This window comes from Equus przewalskii, chromosome 1 (assembly GCF_037783145.1).
Source record: "Equus przewalskii isolate Varuska chromosome 1, EquPr2, whole genome shotgun sequence".
In the NCBI taxonomy this organism is placed as follows: domain Eukaryota; kingdom Metazoa; phylum Chordata; class Mammalia; order Perissodactyla; family Equidae; genus Equus; species Equus przewalskii.
In genome coordinates, this window is record NC_091831.1 from 52,923,863 (window position 1) to 52,946,576 (window position 22,714).

General features: G+C 40.1%; 1 long non-coding RNA gene across 2 annotated transcripts in view; it reads right to left on the reverse strand.

Moving 5' to 3' along the window:
* LOC139074167 (uncharacterized) overlaps positions 1–22,714 on the reverse strand; it is a 48,616-nt gene that overhangs the window by 19,325 nt on the left and 6,577 nt on the right. Inside the window, exon 2 of one of the 2 annotated variants that reach the window (XR_011523698.1) lies at positions 4,138–4,271. This is a non-coding gene — a long non-coding RNA (uncharacterized lncRNA). Of the gene's footprint in view, positions 1–4,112; positions 4,272–22,714 lie in introns of both variants that reach the window. The other variant, XR_011523699.1, reaches the window with a different exon arrangement.

Sequence of the window (22,714 nt, forward strand, 5' to 3'; positions counted from 1 at the left end):
CTCTCGTTTCTTCCAGATATATGTTCTCCTTGGACCTGTTCCTGAGAGCTGGAGGTTAGCCAAGGTGCGATCAGAAGCAGCAAATACAGACCATGTTCCTGCCTGATGTCCAGTACCTGGTCCATGCTATGCCCTGCCAAATGTCCCAGTTGTGGTGAGCCCAGTGTTTCTCAGAACTCACTCACGGCCTGGCCTGCTGCCTCCCCAAAGGGCTTTGGTAAACTCTCCGTGAGGATAAAGCTAGACTATGACCCAGAATCATACTGTAAGCATCCTTCTGTAAATTCTTCTTTTTTATTTTTATTTTTGCTGAGGAAGATTCACCCTGAGCTAACATCTGTTGCCAATCTTCCTCTTTTTTTTCTCTTGAGGAAGATTAGCCCTGAGCCAACACCCATGCCAGTCTTCCTCTATTTTATACATAGGTCTCCACCACAGGATGGCTGATGAGTGGTGTAGGTCTGCACTCGGGATCTGAACATGTGAACCTGGGCAGCCAAAGTGGAGTGCACCAAACCCAACCACTAGGCCATGGGGCTCGCCCTGTAAATTATTCTTTTCCATTTAACATTATTTTTGTGAAATTTACCCATGTTGATACGATAGCTCTAGTTCATTTATTTTCACAGCCATACAGTATGCTGTTGCTTGACTAGACTACAATTTATTAGTCTGTTCCTTTGTTGTTTGGACTTTTAGGTTGTTTACTTTTTTGTTATTACAAATGATGCTTCTATGAATATTTTTGCCCATCTCCCTGTGAACATGCAAAAGAGTTTCTTTGGTATTTACTTAGAGAGGGATTGCTGGATTATGGTGTTTGTGTATAACTTAATGGATATTTCCAAAATTGTCTAAGTAATTTTTACCAGTTTTTACTCCCACCAGCAATGTATAGAAGTTTCTGGTACTCTACATTCTCACTAATACTTGGTTTTATCAGACTTTTTAAAGTTTGCTAATTAAATGTGTGTAAAATGTTTTCTCATGATTTTCCTTTTCGTTTATATGTGACTGTGAGGCTGAACATCTTTTCACGTTTATTGACCATTCAGGATGCCTGTTCTATGACTTGCCTGTTCATATCTTTTGCATATTTTTCTATTTGAGTATTCATCTTTTTTCCTAGATTTGAGGAAGTAATTTATATATTCTGAATAATAATTTTTTGTTGATTACAGGTGTTGTAAATATCTTTACCCAGAGTGTGGCCTGCCTCGTCACTTTTATTGTAGTATCTTGTTTTTGGTAAACTTAAAAAAATTGAAGGAGAATAGATACAAATAGAGTACACAAATCTTAAAGGTACAGTTCAATAAATTTTTACAAATAAATATACCTATATAAATATATTATGTGTCTTTTGACACATTTTAAAAATGTGGCTTAATTAACAAATCTCTTCCTTTATGGTTTGTGATTTGTTTAAGAAATCTTTCACTATCCCAATGTCATAAACACATTCCCTTATTTTTCTTCTAAACAATTTGTAGTTTTATTTTTTTATATTTCATGGGCCTGGAATTGTTGTTTTGTGTAGAGTTTGAAGTAATGATCCAGTTTTTTTTATATGGATAACCATTTGTTCAAGCACTATTGATTGGCCATTGTTACCATCTACTCTACGTATCCATCACTTTCATGCATCAAGATTCCATATGTGTGTGGGTCTAATTTCTAGGCACCCCATTGTGTTCCAGAGTCTCTGTCTAGCTATGCATCAATATCTACTATCTTAATTACTGTAACTTTATCATAAAATTTAATATTGGGGGGCGGCCCGGTGGCACAGCAGTTAAGTGCGCACATTCTGCTCGGGCGGCCCGGGGTTCACCGGTTCAGATCCCAGGTGCGGACATGGCACCACTTGGCACGCCATGCTGTGGTAGCCATCCCACGTATAAAGTAGAGGAAGATGAACATGGATGTTACCTCAGGGCCAGCCTTCCTCGCAAAAAGAGGAGGATTGGCAGCAGTTAGCTCAGGGCTAACTTTCCTAAAAAGAAAAGAAAAAATTTAATATTGGGTAGAGCAAAAATTGCTCCATGTTTTGTATCATAAGCTCCCAGTTGGGTACCGAGGCAGGAAAGCACTCCAAATGATTCTGCAAACTCAGATTGGTGAGGGAGAAATTGTACCAGGCTTGTGGTCCACAGGGTCTAGCCTCAGTTTTGCTTTATCTGGGTATGTGGCTTTGGGCAGGTCACACTTCTGTCTTGGTCTCAGCTTTTTCATCTTAAAACATGTAAATCTGATTCCATAAGTTCCCTTCCAACTCAGAAAATCCTGACTCCATCATACCTGTTTTGCCATATTTCCAACAACCTACCCTGTGTGCCCAGGAAGCAGCAGTATGTTGTAGAATTCACCACTGGAAAAGGAATGTCTCCAACCCCTGACTTTTTTTATTCTTGTGTTTGAGGCCTAAATTGGCTTGTCAATTTGTTTTCCTTTTAAAGTCTTCTCAGATTTTGTCAACTATCTAAGCTCAGAAGAGGGACAATAATGATTGATTTCTCTTAAGTGTCTCATCTATTTTGTTCATACTTTCTAAAACAACTTGGTTTACATAAAGATTTCAGTTGGTCTCATTGGGACTGTAAAAATCCCTCTTCCTCTTTCAGAATGGATTATTTTGAGTAGCGATGTAAACGACAATCAGCGTCTAGTTTTGTCGTGGTCAGTTTGAACTAGAACCGCTGGAAGAACTGTCCCTGCCCTTATAAAGCAAATTCCTTCTAGAGTGACATGCTCTAACTAGCGTGCTTTATTTTAAGAACTATATTCATTCATTTACATTTATGAAATAAATACTTAGGAGGGTGGGTATAACTATTCAAAGGACTGAAGACTTAACATTTCTAAAATGAGGATTTGCTATGGACAGCCTTTAAAATATTATTTATGGGAAAATATTATGTATGGCAAGACAGATATGAGTCAGGATTTTCTGAGTTGGAAGGGATCTAGTGGAGCCAGTCAAATCTGCATGTTTAAGATGAGAAAGCTAAGGTCCAGACAGAAGAGAAACTTTTTCTGGAAGTTACTGGAAGAAGAGGACCCCTTCTGCCCCCGAAAACTCTTCTAGGTGAATTGAGATTTATCTATACGCTTTTCTCATATTGCTAAATTGAAATATTGTACAAATATTCATGGGCAGGTCCAGGTTTTATGGAGTCTATAGTAATTCAGTTGGGTGGGGCTTTTTTTTTTAAAGAAGCACACAGAATCACAAATATAAAATTAAATATAAAAGGGACTGTTTATTTAGAATAGAAAAAAATCACAACAAATTACTGAAGATTTAGAGATTCCAGTCCCTTTCCTCTGAGATCTCTTTAGGCAGTTTACCAGTGACATACACACAGTAGTTCCCCCCTTATCCATGGTTTCACTTTCCCCTGTTTCAGTTACCCTCGGTCAACCATGGTCTGGAAGCACATAATTCTCCTTCTGACTATTGTCAGAAGGTCAATAGTAGCCTAACGCTACGTCACAATGCCTATGTCATTCACCTCACTTCATCTCGTTGCATAGGCATTGTATCAGCTCACATCATCAAAAGAAGGATGAGTACAGCACAATAAGATATTTTGAGAAAGACTATATTTACATAACTTGTATTATAGTTTATTGTTATAATTGTTCTATTTTATTATTATTTATTGTTATTAATCTCTCACTGTGCCTAATTTATAAATTAAACCTTATCACAGGTATGCATGTATAGGAAAAAACATAGTCTATGTAGGGTTCAGTATCATCTGCAGTTTCAGGCAGCTCCTCGGGGTCCTGGAATGTACCCCCTGTGGATAAGAGGAGACTATTGTATTGATGTTTCCAAGCACAGTCTGCCTTTCCTTCCCCACAGAGAACACTCTGTAGCTCCCAGCAACAATCAGCATTTGTGGCTTCATCAGCTTCATGGGAAATCCACTTCTGCACACATCATGCACATTATTTCACTAATTGTAAGAAGCAATATAATACAGAAAATAAAGGCACCTATATTTAATTTTCATGTCATAACAAAAGACTAAAAGCATGTTTGCTATCATGTATAGTGGAATGCATGGACTTTAGCTAAAAATAAAGATAAGGAAAAATAATACCTTTTATTCATTGTCTGTTACATACCAGACTTTCCCTTGTTTTTCGACGAGGAAACAGAGGCTCATAGAAGTAAGGAGAAGCAGCTATTTGCATTCTATCGCTCCAGCCTCCCACCGACAGTTCCAAAAATGACTCTGTTCAATTGCTCTGTAGAGGGCCTAATGCAGAAGATGCAAAATGACAAATGAGGCCATTCCCCGGGTGGTGGAGCTCAGAAGCACAGAACGTTTCCCCAAAGATACCAGACTCACATCCCTTTGAAACCTTTTTTAACAAAAATAACAAAGCACACAGCTGGTCGGAAGTAGAGTTTGGGTTACTTCCCAACATTTTAGTTTTAAACCCATTACATAACTGCAGCCTACTATGTACCAGCGCACACTGATGCCAATATATTTCCTCTTAGCTTGTGATTTTCTTCTTTTTATGAGTTAGTAGAATATAGTAACATATTCAGAACTTAGGATTTCTAGGATATAGGATATTGAATTTACCTGGACAAGCCACTTCAATACCCACTTTAAATACCTGTGTGATGAAAAATACTTAATTTTAAAAGATTGTATCTTATACACCTGGTAAATATGTTAAGTGCGCCAGAGCATGTAGTCTGAGAGTTGAGAGAACTAGTCTTGGTCCTGCCCTTGCTAGTAACTACTTTTCTGCAACATGATGATTTCTCTTCTTCAGATGCAGGCTACAAAATTCTTAACCTCTTTCAATGTAGGGTCCTCGGTGATGAAAGAAAGTGTTAGAAACTGTTTGTGATTTAGAAAACTTTTTTATAGAGGACTGATATATCAAAATGTTTATCCCAGCATTATCCATAGCGGTGGCAAGAGTTGGAAGTAACCTAGGGAACCACACCAGGAGAATGGATAAGTAATTTGTGGTGCATGATTACCACGGGATATTACTTAACTACTACAAGCACCAAATTATGACCCAGAATCATACTGTAAGCATCCTTCTGTAAATTCCTCTTTTGCATTTAAAATTATTTTTGCGAACTTTATCCATGTTGATACATTTAGCTCTAGTTCATTTATTTTCACAGCCATACAGTATTCCATTACTTGACTATACTATAACTTATTATGTTCTTTTGTTGTTTGGACTTTTAGGTTGTTGCCTTTTTTCTTATTACAAACAATGCTTCTCTGGATATTTTTGTACATCTCCCTGCAGTGCAAATAGATCTAAAAAATTAGTATATAGTGAAAAAAACAGGAACAATCACTTCTATAGAATAATACCAGTTACATAGATTATAAACATTTATTTTTAACACAAAATAGTGTACATTTTACAAAGATAAGTGAATATTCAAATACATATATTAAAGACATCAGGTGCCACAGATGGGGCTGGTATTGAGCATGGAGATGAAGGAACAAAGGGTGTGGTGGTGGAAAGAAGAGCCTTGCATGAACCAATGGTTCTAAGGTGCTTGAAAAGACGTGATTAACTGAATCCTGTTAATTCACACAAATTTCTGAAATAGTCACTGCTCAAGAAAGACTATGGGCTTGTAAGAGTCAACTCCAAAAATACTGACTGAGAGTAGTATGAAATATGAAGTATAAAGCTTCTCATGTAAATTCAAAATTACGGATAAAGTAAGGAGAGGTGAATTTAAGGAAGAATTCAGTACTTATATATTAGAATCAGGTCCTCAGTTCACATGTGTGAATTGTGGGTGGAATTTGGGTCTTGAAGAATTTACAGGAAATCCATACGCGATAATAATGAAAGGTTAAATGTTCTCAGCATTGGACACTCACCAGCTTCATTGTTTCTGTCGTCTTTCCTTCTTGCAGCCTGATTGTTTTGGCTCTACTTTCTCTAGCTTGCTTCTATAGCCAGTACTGGGCTTCCTCTTCCTTTGGCTGCTGTCTTGGCATGCACATTGTTGATATTTCTTTTAAACAAGTAAATAGTTCTTGCTTTGGCCACACACAATGTAAACTCTCTCTTTCTCTCTCACTCGCTCTCTCTCATGTGTAGACATGCACACATAGACACACATACACACAGCTACTCCTAAAACATTGGATAAGGCCAACCCTACAATTAGTGGCTTAGAAGTGAAATTTAATACAAGGGTAAAAGAGGTGGTATAAATATGACGAGTGAACAAAAATGTTCCAGAGAATTCCAAGAAGTTATTTGTTCCATAAAGAAAGAGATGACTGGGACCAAAACTTTTTCTTATCCTTTATCATATTCTCCATCATATTCTTCATTCCCATAGCCTAAACCTAAGTATTTAAATTATATTGCTAGTTATGATAGGTTTAATATTTTACCTAGAAAAACACTTCTGATGATCATAAATCTCATTACCAGGTGGAGATTGAGTTTTAAGCCTCCCACAACTTTTTCTGTGACAGCGAATTAATGATTTCTCTCCTTTGACTGTGGTTTTTTGCCTTGGTATTTAAAGGCTTTGTAGGGTAAGCAAATTTCAACATAGAGATTCAAGATAATGTTTGTTGCTTAGAATGGAAAGAATTTGAAATCTAACGTTGCTATTTTACTGACCTGTTATTAACAGGGAATGAGGAGGTTCAGGTTAATGGACTTCCAGATACCTTAAGTTTTTATTTTTAGTTTTATTATTATTATTATTTATTTATTCATTTTTGGTGAGGAAGATTGTCCTTGAGCCAACATCTGTTGCCAATCTTCCTCTTTTTGCTTGAGGAAGATTGTCCCTGAGCTACTATCTGTGCCAATCATTCTCTATTTTGTATGTGGGTCACTGCCACAGCATGGCTTGATGAGTGGTGTAGGTCCATACCTGGGATCCGAACCCATGAACCCAGGCCCCTGAAGTGGAGTGTGCAAACTTAACCAGTACACCATTGGTCTGGCCCGGCCCCTTAAGTTTTTACTTTCAAAGGCCAATGCTATGATATTAGTAGTATTAGTATCATTACTTTGGAAGAAAATATTTTACACTGAATTTTTCGCTTCTTGGCTTTATTGCACAGAATATGTTGGTTATCTATTCTACATTTGTTAATGGCCGTTGTCATGAATAGTGAAAAGCAGTTCTGATGCTGGCTGGATGGCGGTGGTAGGTGTGGCAGCATGGTGTGGTGGTGAAGGGAATGGGCCCAGGAGCTAGATTGCCTGGGTTGAATTCTGATTCTACCAATAATGAATTGTATGGCCTTGGGCAAGTTATTTAATTCCTTTGAACTTTACAGAGTTATTATAAGGATTAAATGAGGTAATATGTGTAGAACGCTTAGAATAGTGCCTGTCACATAATAAGCACTATTTCTATGTTTGTTAAATAAAAATAAATACACTTCAGCAAGTGTTATTGAGGTGTATGTAAATGACGTTGGACTGCTGTGGTTCTCATTTTAAGTTATATCAGCGTTTTACACTTCTTCTGCCTCCTGTCTTTCTGTTGGCTGCCAGTTGAGTCCATTTCTAGTACCTCTCCTCCCTCCCTTATTAAGTAGATGTTCTGATTTGTGGTGGCCTAGGAAATGAGGCTATTGGCTTCTTAGAGTTATGTCTAAAATTAAGTTGAATAGTTTGAAGATCCTTCTTATGAATCACGCATATGATCTTTAGTTCTTGGATGAGAAGATATCTATCTAAGCTGCTCAGAAATGGTCCTTTTCTCTCCTCTTCCAATCGTCAATTATGTTCTGAATAATTGAGTTTAATTGCTAAATGTTCTGTAGTTAACAGGGTTTATCATACTATCTTTTATTCTGTAAATATATTCTGCATTGAGTATTACAGTTCTTTACTCTTTCCTCCCCATTTATACAAATAAGTACATGAAATAGCAATCATTCTGGGATAACGTAGAATTTGTTGGGCTAAGGGGAAGAGGAATGGATATATATCACGGTAGATGATGGCTTGACAATCTCTTCTGGGCTCAGCTCTTTATTGCTAATTGCAGAGAACTACCATACCTCTCTGCTTCATTCTGGACTAGCAACTTTCTTAAAAGTTTTTTTTTTAACCTAACCAGTGTCTTTCCTAGATGAAAGTAGGTGCATAATACCAATTATGATGCATGAAATGAGGCAAAGCTGTTGAAAACTCATGTAAGCCATCATTAGATTAACTCTCCTCCACTCCCTTCCACTCTCTGCCCTAAAAATACCCAACAACCAAAAAACAAACACACCATTCTTTCGGAATTATTCTTCTTGGCTTTGTAGTGAGTGGAAAAAGTGAACTTAAAAGCAATCTTGAAGGTAGCCAAGAAGACCTTAATTTAAGGCATGATCATAAAATTTGAGAGTTGGAAGGGTCCATAAAGATTGTTTAGTTAAATTTCTGAATTTTCGGATAAGGAAACTGAGACCTGGAAAATTTAAGTGACCTGCTAAAAATCACATAACCAGAACTTGACACTTTAAATGCTAGTGAGCCTATAATTTTTTTTGCTATGATATTTACTATGGGCCTGAGATACATTGTGAGTTGTACCAGTTTGGTTTATCTCAGTTGCAAGTGTTTAAAAAAACAAAAACAACAACAACAACAAAACCTAGCCTAAACTGGTTTAAGGAAAAGGAGAAAATTATTGGCTCATGTGATTAAGAAGTCTAGGGGAAAGTTCAGCTTCAGGCATCCCATGATCCAGCAGCTCAAACAATGTCAACAGAACCCATTTTATCCATCATGGATCTGCTTCACTCTGTTATTCTCAAACAGTTTCTTTCTTTAATTGAAAAATGGTGGCAGCACCAGATTCTATCCTCTCAGATTCAAGTTCAGTAGAAAAGACCCAGGGGTGCCAGAAGTAGACTGTTCTCACCTTATTTGCTCTGATTAGGACTATGTGCCATCTACCAAGCAATCACAGAGGCCAGGTGAAATGTGATACATTGATTTAGGCTTGGGTCACATACAGTGAGAATCAGTACACAACTGATTTGAAAAAAGTCAATACATACATGTCATTTATTATTTTCTAATAAACTGTTATATAGTTGGCCCCTATATCCGGGAGTTCTGCAAGCGCAGATTCAACTAACTGCAGATTCAACTAACTGTGTAGCACTACTTTGTTTCTGATCCATGGTTGGTTGAATCTGCGGATGCGGAACCCACAGATAAGGAAGGTCGGCCAACCAAGGGACTTGAGCATCCATGGATTTTGGTATGAGGCGTCAGGGCTAGGGGGCAGGCGAGCTTGAAACCAATGTCCTGCAGAAAGATACTGAGAGTCAACTGTATAGCACTTACTCTGCTAGGTGGTTCTAAGAACTTTACAAATATTAGCCCATTAGTCATCTTAACAACCCAATGAGATAGATACTAATATTATCTTCATTTTAGAGGTGAGAAAACCAGATTACAGAGAGGTTTAGTAATGTGCCCAAGGTCGTACAGCTTGTAACCTGCAGAGGAGCCACAATTCCAACTGAGGAAATCTCATTCCTCAATATCTGCTTCTCCCTTGGGTGCACCAAGTAATTTAACGTCTCTTTATGTAGTATAGCCATCTCCTCAGCTACAATACTTTACAAATCCGAGACTATAATTTTTCTTTCTTCTGGTCATGAGGAGGCTGATTAACAGAAAGGGTAACTGGTTTTTAAGAGGTGGACTGTCAGGGCCTGAGGTTAGGGGCGGATCCTGCTCAGGGTAGGTAACATCTAGTTCTCAGTGGCCCCGGCTTCCTTTTCAAAGAGTCTTTTGGGTTCCTGTAGAATGTGTTCATACGCACACTACATTTGCTAATTCTGGGAACTGCGAAGATTTGCCAATAAGCTTCTTGGAGATGGATATCTTCTTAAATGTCAAATGAAACATTGAGCTGTTAAATTGTGCTGTTTAAAATGTCAGGAAAAACCATTATTTTTGTAGACGGAGCTTCCGTGTGGTCTGATTTCAAGTCTGTGAAATAACTCCTGTCTTTGAGAAGAGTCCATCTTTTCTTATTTTAAAATGTTGCTGTCGTTTTGTCCAGAGAAGAGTGGCCTAAGAGGCCGTTCTGGCCTCTGAGCCCAACCTAACACCGGGAAAGAGTTCAATTCCTCCCAGGCGTTTCCACCCTATACTAGTCTAGTCTTCCCAGAAACTCCATGGACAGCTCACCCTGTCGTCACCTCTTCGCACCCTCTTCCTCTCTCCTCCCCCAATAGCAGAGCTCTGGGTGATGTTTCCTCCAGAAACCATTTCGGTTACGTTGTTTCAAACCGCTTTTCTGCAGAAAATGGCAGGGACTAGCAGAGTAGAATTTATTCCTCAAGAGAATATTATGGTTGAGGGATTTAGAGTGGAGCAGCCTGCAGGCAAGTACCAAATAAGGACCAGGCCCAGGGGAGAGTTAAAACCTTGAAGCTTTGGGTCTGTTTCTCCACATCTGTGATTTTCATCTAGGTATTGTCACGTGATTAGGAGCCTGAATTAAATCACCATAAAGTACTCTAAAGTTCAAGTGGTATGTGTGGACATGGGCAAGAGGGAGGCCTACTCAGTCCCCTTGCTGAGAGGGAATGGAAGAGGAGGGGCCAGTGCTGCCTCTATGGCCTGTGAACCTCCAGCCTTATAAAGCACTCTGTTTGTACAGTCAGCCCTTCCTCTGCTTGCTTCCTCTCTCATCATGACCCAGCTTGATCATCTCAAAATTGTTGGGTTGTAAGAGTTGACTCCCAGTCCGTCTCTGTATCTGAAATTATATGGTAAGGCCTACCATATAATTTACGAGAAACACAATTAATTTAGGGGGAAGGAGGGGCTAACTATGACTTTGTAGTGTAGGAGACTGCCATCTTGTGTCTTACCAAGACTCAGTCTGAGTGTATTATTTTACATGTTCTATATGGTCACATTTATAAAGCACTTTGAATAGGGTGAGCAATACGGCATAGAGTCCAAAGCGCTGAACTGTGTGTCAAAAGGCCCAGTTTTTAGGCTCAACTCTAGAACCATCTAGCTGGGTGATGCTGAACAAATCAAGATCTTTCTGATCCTTTTATTCTCTCATAAAAGGAAGAATAAACTGGGTAATTTTTAAGATCTGCTTCCTACTTGAAGAATCAAATCTGTGCCTATGAAACTAGATTTTAAAAAAATATTAACAATTATTTTCTATCTCTGTAATCTTGGAAATTTAAATGAATATTTGTCCCTGTTTAACAGATAAGAAAACTGAGACCCAAAGAGATTTATAGCCCATTTAACATCAAACCCCGAGTCCTTCAGAGCACTGCTGTTCCCTTGTGTGATGCTTTGTCTGTGAGTCACTGACCTACATCATACAGGCCATGCTGGCTCTTCCACTCTGGGAGCAACACAGTAAAGTCAGTGGGTATGAAGAGCTTGGTTCCCAGATCGCTCAGCTGGGAGATGATATTTAGAATGATGGCTTAAAAACAATTCTGACCAAGCAAAGCATTAGTCAGCTTGGGAAAAACTTTATGGCTTGGGAGGCTCTTCTCAGGGAGGGAGAAGTAACAGTATATTCTATTCATCCCAGGAGGACCATTTGCCATAAGTCAGTCAGGGAAGAATTTGTTTTGGACCCACACAGAGAAAAGGGAAGCAGAGAGGGAAAGCAGGCCGGACAGGAAGTTAGAAGACTTCATTTCTAGTCTAACTCTGCCAAATACTTGTGCAGGACGGAGTGCATATCCTTTCTGACCTTAACTTCTTTATCTCTAGGGTGGGAGGATAGAACTAGATGATCTCAACTTTTCTAAGCTCTGACATCGACTTCGCCTGTGTCACAGCAGTGATTCAGAGGCTTCTCCTTAATTTTCAAAACAAATCCTAAAGGATCAGAAGGCTGTCTCTCTCCATGGTCTTGCTCTGCCCTGGCCCTGTGTTCTCTTTAGCTAATGAACACCTTCCTCTAAGTCACCTCATCATGACCTGATTCCTAGTATTAAGAGTGGCACATGTTCCCCTCTCTCCTGTGGTGGGCTGTTGGCAAACAGGTTCCAAGTCATTCATTTTAGGGTCTCCTACAGCACACAGTGAATGCTGCCTTGCCTTTTGTTTAGTAGAATTGCATATCCAGGAAATTGCATGTCTATTATTGCTCAATATTTCAAGTATTACTGTTCCTCAAATTTTGAATGCTAAGTATTTAACAATTTCTTGTGTAACTTTTGTGGTGTGCTACTGATATGCAAATATAAAACGTCTTCACTTAAGTGTATGATTATTAGTTAACAGCTATTATTATTTTTCATTAAGGGAACAACATATGATTGTATGTGCATGTGATTTTATATATACATGTTCATTTCCCCCTGTGCCAGTATCTATTTTATTGGCCTAAAGAAATGAACAATTTTTATATTTGTTTTTAATTTTTATGTTGAAGCTCTCGTTGCAACTATCTCCTAGTTCTTCCTACTATTTGCTTATTATGAAGCCCTTATGGAGAGCTTTAAAGCTAAAAACGTCCTTTAATGTCATCTGTGATCCAACTCCTTATTCTACAGTTGAGAAAAATGAGGCCCAGAGAGGTTAACGTGTCATGGCTGGTCCTGATGAGTCTTGCTTCCCAGCCCAATGATTGTTTCCCTGCACAGCACAGTAATATATATAGACATGGGACACAACATGCATGTATGTTTATATAACTATACACAGGGAAATATTTATGTTTTGCTTACATTCTGTTGCAGAAAGGTAGAGAAATTCAGGTATAAATTTCCCTCTTGAATATTTCAGAAGTGTGCCTCTTTATGAATATTATTCATTGGCTGAGGAAAATATTGCTAGGTAAGTAGAAGATCTGTATCCTGTTTCTTTAGAAGCTTAGTTCACGCTGTGCCAAGGGGACAGAGTACAAGTGCTGGTTAATAATTTATAGTATGCATTCATCTCCATTCCTCTTTGACTAAAATATTAATTCTCCATTGATCATCATTATTTGCTTTTTGCTCAGGCAATGTACAATGTGCAGAGAGTTTGATGAAAGGGTTGTTTCCTAGACTCATCGTGGCCCCCTGTGCTCTGCCAGTAATTTACTGACTTTATTTACTTGTGGTAATGAGCACACCATGTAGAGGATGCCAGCTGCTGGGATTGTCTTGGGTGCCTTTTTTCTAGGGCAAGACAATGTAAAAAGCACAGCTGTTTTTCTAATTTAATATTTGCAGCATGTGCCTGCATTTTTATTACATTTTTAGTGGAACAATGCAGGTGAATATAGAATACAAAGAATCTCAGCCTGATTTATATTAATAAAGTGAATTTGTTAAAAAATATCTTGAGAAGTGTTTGGAGGGTTTGTGTGTTTGTATTCTAAAAAATAACAGGCTCTGGAAGATGAGACGTAGAAGATCTGGTTTAGTGACTTAGAAATTGTATAATTTGTATAATTTTGTATATATAGATACATTTTACATATGCATATGTTTTTTTGTGTGTGTAATTTGTATAATTTTTCTTAAATTATAATCTGAGAGAGAAGAAATTTAGTGTGTAAGCCATCCTTTATATATATGTTAAAGGAGAGAAACTTTTTGTATTTTAAGAAAGTCAATCAGCAAATCATTCTTTGTTTACTGTGAAATGCAGTCTTGAATTCTCATTTGTCTGAGAGTATCGATATTTCCAAAATGTGGACATTTAGACTAAATTAAGGAGGAACTAGCACTTTGTCTGCTTCCTCATTTGGCTCCTTGCTCATTTCCTTTCTGTCCCTGGTTCCATGATGGGGATTTGAGTACATCACTGTTCTGACCTCGAGACCCCACGAGTTAGCTCCTTTCACCCCATCTCTTCCTGACTTTCATCTCTGCCTTCCTCTTTTTTTACAAAATAGAAACATTTCTGCTTTTATCTTCTCTCACTACCTCTTTAACTCTTCTGTTAATTTAAATGAACTCAAAAATTGCAAGAGCTCTTGGCACCCCCAAGTTTCTGGGCTGAGCTGCATGCCCATTACATACTCATAGTTTCTCATAAATCGCAAGCCAATGATACGGCAACTGTGGAGCACTTGGTTGCTTAGAACACACTTTAAGGACAATGGATTCATATTACGATTGCTCCTACTCAGCTGGTGGCCTAGTTTTTCCTGAAGCTTAGTGAGACAGATCTTCTCTTTGAATAGTTATTTATGCAAGTCCCGCATATTGGGAAGGGGAGAGACTTAGTAACTGTGTTCTACTCTTGAATATTCTTAACTGCACTACTCAGCAAGTCACTGTTTTAATATATCAATTCTTTATATATATGTATCAATCAGGATCTAGCAAGGAAATCAGAAACCACTTTAAGTATTTACAAGAGAAGAAATTCAATACAGGAATTATTTACACAGGTGATGGAGAAGCCAGGAGCAAAACAAGGGTTTATTGCCAGAGAGCGAAGTGAAGGAGGCAGAGTTACGGGTAAAGCTCCGGGACTCACCTAGCAGTGGTGGGAACCAAGACAGCCCTGTGCAGCAGGAGCTAAAGCCAGAGAAGAGACCCATCCATCGTCTGAGAAGCAGTCCAAGGTGGAGGGAACTGTGGCCTCAGGTTTCTCCCCACTCCCCATCTCCTCCACAATCTCATGCCAGTGTTGGCCAGTCACAGAGGGCAGCCAGTGACTCTGGAGCTCAGGAAAAGCAAACTGTGGGGCTCAGCTCCCTTTTGCCCCCAGCACAGATCAGAGTATTATGGGGGAGGGGAGATGCAAGGGGAAGGGAGAGGAGAATGAAACATATAGTGAATAGGCTCAGGACCCCCAATCGAAGGTGACTGTCTGACTAACTGAGTTCTCTTAACCCCCAACACTGGCAAAATCTTTGTGCAGGTTTATAAATCCAAGGGGCAGGGACTATAGAATCTGAAGTTTATCTAGCCAGAGCCTGCCTGTGGCTCTTGGAGTACCTGCTTAAGCTCGTTTCTCTTTGGGCCTTTTTGTTTTTCTTTCCCTTCCCTCCCATCCTACCACTACTTCCTGGCTTAAACCTTCCCTGTGGCCACTAGTCAGAACTACGTAGGTTTTCTGTGGAAAACCTCAACCCTTCTTCAGCTGGCTCACAGCCTTGGTTTAGGATTAGACTAAACCCTCAGAGGTGGGATCAGGCCTTCTCCAGACACCCACACAGGAAGTGATCTCTGAGTGCTGTGGTGGGTTCTTTGCTCCACGTGTCATCACATGTTGCCAAATGTTTGAATTACTTGGTTAATGTCTTTGCAATCCTAATAGAATATAGATTTCTTTAGGATAAAGACTGTGCCCTATAAAATTTTATACCCCATAACATAGTGCTACTCAAATATTAGGTTTTGCAATGTTTTGATTGAAAAATAAAGGTCCCTAGAAGGAGAAAGATAAGCTCTAGTGTCTGCAGTTTTCGTTAAGTTATATAAAGTCTCCGAGCCTCATTTTAATATTTTTTAAGATAGAATTTTAAGTAAAGAACATGCTTCTATGACTAGTCCAATTACATCACAAGCAATTTGAGGGCAAGGACAGTATTTTATGCCTTGAGGTATAGCATCTAGCACATTGTCTTGCACAAATAAGATGCTCAGTACATGTTTAGTAAAGACAGATCTGATTGAAAAATTGAAAACAAGGTTGGCCAAGCTGCAATGTGAGTAAGCTTTCAAAATGTCTATATTCTTTTAAAATTTACTATTTCTTTTCATTATATTTAGGAGTAAAAACAACGCTAGGAATTTGCTTATCAGGAGTTGCAAACTCAAATGCCTACCAGGGATCAAGCAAGTAACGAGAAATGAACCTGGTTAAGACAATAGGGAATAGTGGGGACTGTGGAGAACTGGAGATTATTGGAGAGAGCTTTAAACGTCCTCTCTAAAGGGAGCAGCTGCCGTTCTGTCCTAGTCAATTGTCACACGGGGGAGTGGCAGCAGTGTTGTCAGAAGTTCTGGGTTTGTGTGTGGAATTTCTGTATGTTTCTGGCTAGATTAGCTAGTTAGAGAATTCTGCTAAAAACAATGCATACATCAAAAAAGAATCCATTTTAGATTTCCAGGTGTAAATAATATTTATGGTTCTTAAAAAGGTACTTATTTAAGATGCTTTGGGAATTATCTCATGATTTTGGAGCTCTAATTTTCCCTGTCTTCTTCTCCAATTTTAACTGAAATACTTTGTTAGTGCAACTTTCTGTTATACTCAGTTTAGTTGCAGAGGTAACTACAGGGCAGAAAAGAGTGATATTAGCTATTGCTGAACTTTGACCTTCTATTGACAAAAGTACTAACTGAGTAATTGCTTTTTCAGATTATTTTCTGCAACAAACATTTAAAAAAACACTTGAGTATTGATTTGCAATCAACCAATAGATGATCAAAAAAATGCACTTACTGTATAGAGACTACAAAGATTATGGATACTGTTTTGTTTAGATGTGGTCAGCTCAGATAAGTGCAACACACTGTTGACAAGGCTGGGCTTGTGAGGTCTTCGGCCACACAACCAGTTAGTTTCATACACAGAAATCCTCTTTGTACCAGCAGACAGTCATGTCTCAAGCAGAGCCATTTGAGTTTCATAAGACCTATTCCAATTTGCAGTTGATTTGATGTTAAGGGGAGCTAATAAAGGTAGTAAATGAGTCATTTTCCAGCATGATATAACTAGAATTGGTTCTTGGCCCAGAAAGATGTGAGTCAGTTTAATCCTGACTCAGTTCCCAGTCTGATGCACAGTGACTCACTTCCCTATGTGATGTCATGTTCGTTCCTTGTAAGATTTGACCTCCTCGTTGTTTTGTTGTATTACGGTTGGGATTTTTTTTTTAAGAAGAAAATGAGAATATTGTAGAATAAGATGAAATACCCCAAGGAATACAGAATCAGCCTAATAAATAAAGCCTGATTTTCTCACAATGAGCTTGAAGGAGTAATTAAGCTTTAAATGCCCATATTGTTGTTCCCAGCTATTAGGACTGTTAATTTCCAAACAGCCTAGCTATTAGCCAACATTTGATTGAAAACATTTTGCATGTAAAACAAGAAAAATTGGTATAACAACAATTCAATCAGTTGGTAGATATATTTATAAAAGGCAGCTGCTTTTGAAAACATTTAACAATAGATGGTCAGATTAAAGAGGACACAGGGATTGACTTTTCTAGAAAGATACATTAATTTATATACATAAAGCAAACCAAAAATGGGACATTTATTATGGAACCCACAAACGTTTTCAGAATATATAGAATTTTAAAAAAATACTGTAACAATGGCTTTTTATGGTTATGTTAATTGTGAATGAGATTTAGTGTTCATGGCTTGTGTTGGGGGTCAAGTTTGGAAGCTGAGGAGAAAAACAACTGATGCCTCTCAGACACTGTGTGGTGAAATGGATTAACTTTGGTCTTCCCCTCATGGCAGGCCAAATGCTCTCAGCCTTGGTAGATAACTACATTGAGAAAGTCAAGACACTATAAGTTAAGGTTGTTTCAATGGCAAGCAATAGAAACCCCTTTTGACTGACTTAAGGTAAAAAGGGGATATTTTAGGGCATGGATGAATCAAAGGAGTTGCTAAATAACCAAGCCTCAGAGCATTTGGAAGGGTCCCCAGATAGGTATTTCTGGACCTGTTAAGGCTCTGACAACTTGCAGCTCTACTCCAACAGCCTTCTATATCTGTTTCTCACTATTTATGTTTCAAATGCCCAGAAGAATGATCCATTAATTAGCCCACCTTGGCAGGTGTATCTCCCCTTGGATGAATCATCTCTGACAGAGGCGCTTGCTGCACAATACCCACTGGGAGAACTGTTATGAGCTGGCAGTCATCCCAAGTTGTGTCTGCGACAGAGACCATTTGGTTTGTTCTCCAACTTCTTTCCCCTACAGCCCCAATCATAACAATGTTTTTATCTATGCTGTAGATGAGTACTTCTCAAGGTTTTATGTTCATGTGGATCACCTGGGGATCTGGTTAAAATGCAGATTCTGATCCAGTAGAACTGGGGTATTATCTGAGATCCTGCTTTTATCGTAAGCTCCCAGGTGATGCCAATAATGCCAGTCCATGGACCACACTTTCAGTAGTAAGACTGTAGAAGAGGTTTTTGTCTGCTAACCTAATATCCATTCCTTCCTCCCCCTTTCCTAATAGCACCGAGGTCTTTATTCAAATATTCACTCCTGCCCCCATATAGCCCATATGCTTTGGTGGGAACTGAACATACTCCCAGCTCTAGTGGTGGGTACCACTTGGCTTTAAGCCAGTCAGTATTCAGTGTAATTTCAGTGTTACAGAATCTAAAACAGTGGCTGGCAGGTAGTAGATACACAACAAATATGTGTTAAATGAATATGTGAAGTGATGTGAACAATAGATACGTGATGTGAGCTTATCCAATTAAGATGAATTTCAGGACACTGACTTGAATGCTGATCTGGAAGCCCACTCTGCTATTGGATGTGAATGTTTGTGACTTGACTGACTGATTGCTTTCCTACAACTGTTAGCAAGTCAGCCTTAGAATGAAGCTGACACTAGAGTGGGGAAGGCAGAGAGACAGAAATAAATGGGCCATTGATAACATCAACAAAACATTGGATTAACTACTCTATGTCTACCCCACAGTTGCATAAGCCAAAATCCCCTTCAATTTTAATATTAGTTGGATTTTCCATTACAACATAAAGAGTCTTAACTGACAATGGGGAAATGTCTTATTCCATTTGTAGGACATCTCATTTTGGTGCCATGTGGATGCCTTCATAGGTCACCATGCTCAGAAAGCAACAGGAGCAGAAAGCATTCCACAACACCCTATGGTAGGGATTTAGAAACAGGCTCCATTGAAGAAACTTACTAAGAAAGTGTCGGCAGGAGGAGCAGAAGTCTGTGATCTCCGCCTCTCATGGATCTAAGGAAAGGCATCTACTAGAATATGGGAAGTTTTATGTTCCAGGCAAGGAATCTACCTCCTTGCTGCTTTCCATATAGGGAAAGTGAGAGAACTTGTCAGTAGGGGTACAAACAGATACTGGGGCACCAGGCAATCTGAGTTAGGTGTTAGATGTTCTCGGGAGCTTTCCAGGAAAGTCAGTTTTGCAGCTCTGGAGATTTGAGGCCTGCTGGGAGGTCTGTAGCTTGTCTGACTGGAGTGGGGAAGAAGCCACCAGTACTATAGGAAGCTGAATTTGGGGCATCCCATCCCACTGGGAGAAGGGGAAGGCTTCTGTTCCAGTTGGCTTGTCCAGGCCACGTAGTGACCTGCTAGAATCATTTCTACACAGTTTTGCTCATCACTCACACCAACCTAAACTCTTGACCTAGCTGGTCGCTTAAAATCCTTCACATGCTTCACTGCTGTCTTCAGAACAAAGTCCAAGGAGTTTGTTTTCCAAGACAGTCAACATCTGGCCTAACCTAACACTTCAGTCTTTCTTGTGTCACCCCTACATTGTACCATAAACTCCAGCTATACCAGATGACCTTCTACGCTCCAAACATTTCATACATCATCACTTCTCAGTGTCTGGAAGGCACCATGCCTCTTCCTGGAATGCATCTTGCTGAGCACTCTGCCCGCTAAATTTCCTCATGATCAAAGCCTGCTCATCCTTTAAGTTTCAGCTCAACTGTTACTCTCTCTGGGAAACATTCCCAGATCTTTAATCCCCATACCCAGCATAATTAATCATTGCTGCCTTTGAGTTCCCATAGCACTTGGTTCACACTGCTAGCTTATACTTATCACCTTGTTAAGCAACATATCCGTGGCCTCCCCTAGATTATGAGTTTCCCCGAGCGTAGGATCTTGTCTTATTTGTCTTTATAGCTTAAGCCCTACTGGGCTGTTCTCCATGGGACTGATCCCACTGGCCCCACTGTGGGATCTCAATTCTCTTTAGGGAGCATGCCTTAAGGCCAAAGTTTACTGAGAAGTTGTACAGGACTTTCCCTGGTAATAAGAGAATCTAAAGATGGACTAGGTGTGGCCCATCCAAATGCTGGAATTTGTACCCAAGCTGGAGAGGGTCAAACAAGTTCGGGAGGGAACAAAATTAGGAGAAAAGCTCGATCTTTTAGAACAAGTTCCCAGAGGATCAGTGAGACCAGTCGCCTGGGAGAACAGCCACTGATAGCAGAAGATAATCTAGTATATAAAACGAACAGTGTATTTTTTTAAAATAAAGATTTACCCTTTTTTGACCTTTTCTCAATATGATTGCATTGCTGTTAAGTTTATTACTGAAGCTTAATACTCAAGGTGCCAGGAAGCACTCCCAGAACAGCTGTGAATGTGGCCATTCATTCATTTGCCCCAACTGTAGGGCATACGAGCTGAGATTTCTATTTCCGCAGCCGTGGCTCCTTGGTTGTTCTTGTTAGCGTACTAATGACAGGCACTTAAATTAGATCTCACAGAGTTAAGACAAATAATTAAGTCCTTCATTTTCATCAGGCCAACTTACTTCAGAGAAGATTTGCAACTACACACCTTGACCTCTCTGGATTTTTAGAACAACAGTGTAGTTTATGATGAGGATTTTTAGGCTGGTTAATTTTAAAACGGTTTATGATGAGGATTTTAGGCTGGTTAATTTTAAAATACTGCAGATGAGAGGAAAGCTCCTAGGATTGGAATTTGCTTGCTCTTTGAGAGATATTTGCATTTGTGAAGGAAGGGGGGATGACCTTGTAGGGACCTGAAATTGGCCACCCCAAGATATGTCTCTTTGGCATCGGGATTGTTTTGGGCTGATTGCTTTTGATAAACTGGGACAGGGATGGAGGCTCTGGGGATTGGAACTTGCCCTTGTTGGGACACATTTACATTTGTAAGGTAAATCTCTATCTGTAAAAGGTGCCTCCCTCTCTGTACCAGGAAGAAGAGAGATGACCTTATCCCTAGAAACTCTTAATGGGGAAGGCAAGAACTTAAGTTGGTTGCTGTCTGGCAATCTCATGTAACTGATTTAGGGTGGTGGCTTCTGACCTTTACTTAATCCGATTGGATTCTTGTCTAAAAGTCATGGGATCACCCAACGACCAAACCCCACCTGCACTGATACCATTTTAACTTTTTTTCATGTTCTTTCCTTTGTCTTGTAAAGAAATGACTCACATACCCATGCCTTATAAAATTAGCCCTAACCCTCAACTCGGGGCAGCAGCAGGAGCTCTGACTGCCCGTGGGTCCTGTCCCCATGCACCAGCTCTGCCTGCCCATGGATCCTGTCCCCATGCCAGCGGGGGCAGCAGCAATGGCTCTGCCTGCCCATGGGCCCTGTCCCCATGCCAGCGGGGGCAGCAGAAGCAGCGGCAGCAGAAGCTCTGACTGCCCATGGGTCCTGTCCCCATGCTATTCTATTCTCTAAATAAAAGAGCACTACTGCCAGATCTTAAGAGTCTAAGAAATCTTTCTTTCGACTCCTCGGCTCACTGACCCCGCATCAATGTCCAGAATGATAAGAACCAGCAGGTCGAGTGGTTTTTCCAAAGGTTTATTCAATTATCTCAGGACACACCTAAAGGCAGGCTGATGCCAAAGTACATGGGCCATTGGGTGTGAGCCTGACGGGCACAGAGACTGGGAGGCTAATGGAGCAGTTGGCACAGCGACAGTCTGCAGGCCCGGTCTGGCCTTGCACGGCAGCTGCACATGTTCCTGGGATCAGAGCCAGCTGGTGGCTCATGGCAATGGTTTCTGGGTCCTGGCTCCATCCCAAGGCCAGCCCAAGCTCCTTAGCCTTGACCTGGCAGTGGCTTTGTTCTGTCTCCAAGCTGAAGTTTGGTTCCCTGAGCCAGAAAGCGAAGGCAGGCCCTTGAACCCTAACCCATGCCCTCCTCTCAGACTGACACGCAGCCTGTTCCAGCACAGCTAGGGGCCAGTGGGATGGGCCAGTCCTCCAGGTTTAATCATGGTCACTCTCAGAGCTACTGTAGTGGTTCTGCCTTCTGCCGGCCTCAGGAGAGCACTTCAGTGTTGCTCTCCCTGCAATGGGCCCCACGTTGGTGTAGAGATCACAAGGGATGGAGCAGAAACCCGGCGGAGATTCCCCTGACTCCGACCCTGACCCTGACCCTGACCAATCCAGGAATACTCAGAGGCAACTCAAGGACTGGATTTCAAAACTCGTGGCTTTGCAAGAGTGTCACCCGCAAATCAGGGTCTCCCTAACAGGCTATCAGGAAAACCATAAAATTCTCAAAATAAGATAGATTTTAATCTCTATTAGAGCATTTCACAAGCACTCCAAATAAAAACATCGATGCTTTCAGTCTCCTGCCACGTGTGGCTAGAGCATCTTTGGGAACATTCTGGTATCTTTATTGATTGGAAAGGGCAATCTAAGTAAAAGCAGAGTGCTTGCTATGCAAATAAAGCTCCCAGACAAGTCTCCCATCTTCCTCCCCCAGCAGGCTGCCATCCTGAGCCCTTCCCATGTGGAACTCTGAAATCTGCTTTTAAAATATAGTCTTTATTTGCATATTCCCCCCCTCATGTTTCAGTCTAATTCTCCCAGATTGAGAGAAACGCAATAAAGGAAAAAAAAAAAATGTTTTCAGTGCTTCCCTTTTCACAAACTCTTTTTTTGGAAACCCCAACCTCGGATCCCAGCAGAGGTTCCTGGGGGCTTTAAGAACATCAATCAGTTTCGCAGCTGGAGGCCGAGGCTTTCCTCAGGGAAGACTTTTTACATAAAACA